Raw genomic sequence first — 2,735 nt, 5'->3', positions numbered from 1 at the left:
AAAAAAAAAAAAAAAAAAAAAAAAGACTTTTTATCACAGGGCAACATACAGATAAATAGGCACTGGGTGTTTGGGATTTGCAATAAAGTGTGCAATAAAATAAATAATGCCTGGGACCACACCATCAAATCTTAACCTTATATTTATTTTATTTTATTGTTTTAGAGAAGGAATCTCGAGGCTGCAGTAAGCCAAGATCATGCCACTGCACACCAGCCTACGCAACAGAGCAAGACTCTGTCTGGAAAAAAAAAAAGTTAAAAAACAAAAAGAGAAGGAATCTCACTCTGTCACCCAGGCTGGAGTGCAGTGGTACGATCTCGGCTCACTGCAACCTCTGCCTCCCAGGTTCAAAAGATTCTCCTGTCTCAGCTTCCCAAGTAGCTGAGATTATGGGCACCCGCCACCATGCCCAGCTAATTTTTGTAATTTTGGTAGAGACAGGGATTTTACCATGTTGACCAGGCTGGTCTTGAGCTGCTGACCTCAAGTGAGATCCGCCTGCCTTGGCCTCCCAAAGTGCTGGGATTACAGGCGTGAACCACCGCGCCTAGCCTCTTAACCATATTTTGATGGCTTCTGACTTAACTCTAGATCTTAAGGCTGTTTTTCTTGCAATTCCAAAGAGCACAAGTTACTTGAAACAATGGAAAAATGCTCAGTTTCCACTAGTGAATGAGTCCTAAAAAAACCCTTCGAAAGAGTTGTTTCTGCTCATGCGCATGCTTGCAATTTAGAGCTCACTCTCACCAGGCTTTTGCTCTTACCACTCCAGGCAAAGAGCTCCTGCTGAGGCCATGTGATCTCTGTGTTCCCGTAGTCAATGGCTGCTTCTCTTTCTTCATCTGACTCAAACTGTCAGCCACTTTTGATACCACTGATCGCTCCCCTTTGCGACACTTTGTCCTACTGGCTTCCAGAGCACCATGGCTACCGTTCTTTCTCCTCATTGCACAACTCGTGGGCGCTACGTGGGTTCACCAAGGTTTGACAAACTACAGCCTGCAGCCCAAATCCAGTAAAGCTTTACTGGAACAACCATATCCATTCACTTCCATATTGTCTGTGACTGCTTTTGCACTATAACGGCAGCGTTGAGAGGTGGCAACAGAGACCACATGGTCCACAAAGCCAAAAATATTTACTATGTGGCCCTTTATGGGCCAACTTGCCAACCCGTGGCACAGACTCACTGGGGACCTGGTGTTTTCTCCTACCCCACTGACCACTCCTTCTGGTCTTCTTTGCTTCTCCTCATCTCCTTGATGTCTAAACCCAGAGTGCTTGAACTCTTCTCTTCTCCCTCTGTACCTAGTCCCTGGGTGAGCACATCCAAACCAATAGACCAATATATCCAATAGACTTCTCAAACTTAGCCCAAACTGAACTCTTGTTTTCTTCTCTGCCAACCTAGTCTTCCTGTGGTTTTGCTCATTTCAGTCAGTGGCAGCTCCATTCTTCTAGGTGCTCAGGCCAAATACACTAGAGTTATCAATGACTCTTTTCTCTCATACCCACAGCTAAGACTCCAACAAATCCTGCTAGACCTACCTTCAAAACGTACCCCTTTCCCATTCACATCTCAGTCCTCCTACCCCCATTGTCACTTTGAAACAGCCATCATCTCCTGCCTGGACTATTTCAGTAGCCTCTAATTGGTCTCTCTTTTCAGGTCCTTGATCCTTCCAACCTCTCTTTCTCACAGCAGACTAAGCAAACCTTTCAAATAGTAGCCAACTTTCCGTGGCTTTCCAGCTCACTCCGGGTGAAAACCAGATATTTCCTGCATCCTCCTATTTGAACACCTCTTCACCCCTGCTTGCCACACTGGTCTCCTCGTTACATGAACTCCACAAAAAGTCCCTGCCTCAGGGTCTCTGCCTTTGCTGTTCCTTCTGCCAGGAATCCTTTTTCCTCAGATATTTACATGACTGCCTCATGTCTTTTTTATTTTTTATTTTTTGTATTTTTTACTACAGACAGGGTTTTACCATGCAGGCCAGGCTGGGCTCGAACTCCTGATCTCAGGAGTTCTGTCTGCCTTGGCCTCCCAAAGTGCTGGGACTACAGGCATAAGCCACCACGTTCGGCCTTTTTTTTTCTTTTTTGAGACGGAGTCTCACCGTGTTGCCAGGCTGGAGTGGAGTGGTGTGATCTCGGCTCACTGCAACCTCCACCTCCTGGGTTCAAGCGATTCTCCTGCCTCAGTCTCCTGAGTAGCTGGGACTACAGGCCCGCGCCTCCATGCCCAGCTAATTTTTGTATTTTTAGTAGAGATGGGGTTTCACCATGTTGGCCAGGATGGTTTGGATTTCTTGACCTCGTGATCCACCTCCCAAACTGCTGGAATTACAGGTGTGAGCCACTGCGCCCAGCCCTGCCTCAAGTCTTCTTAACATGAGCCTCCCCAGATCGCCCTAAATAAAACAGCAGCCTCCCCGACTCTCCCCACTCCCTTCTTAACGCCATCTGATACACTCTGCATTGACTTCTGTGTGTGTTTAGTGTTCATTTTGCCATCTCAGTTATAAGCTCCATGAAGGCAGACCTTTGTTTTGTTTACTGTATGTCCCTATTGCCTAAAACAGGGCTTGGTGCTCAGGAAATATTTTGTTTTATTTTTTAGAGACAGGGTCTCACTATGTTGCCTGCCCAAGCTGGCCTCGAACTCCTGTGTTCAAGTGATCCTCCAGCTTCAAATCCTAAGTAGTTGGGACTACAGGTGTGCAACATTG

Source organism: Rhinopithecus bieti, unplaced genomic scaffold, assembly GCF_001698545.2.
Source record: "Rhinopithecus bieti isolate Rb0 unplaced genomic scaffold, ASM169854v2 scaffold_1599, whole genome shotgun sequence".
NCBI lineage: Eukaryota > Metazoa > Chordata > Mammalia > Primates > Cercopithecidae > Rhinopithecus > Rhinopithecus bieti.
Note: the sequence above shows the minus strand (reverse complement) of the source record.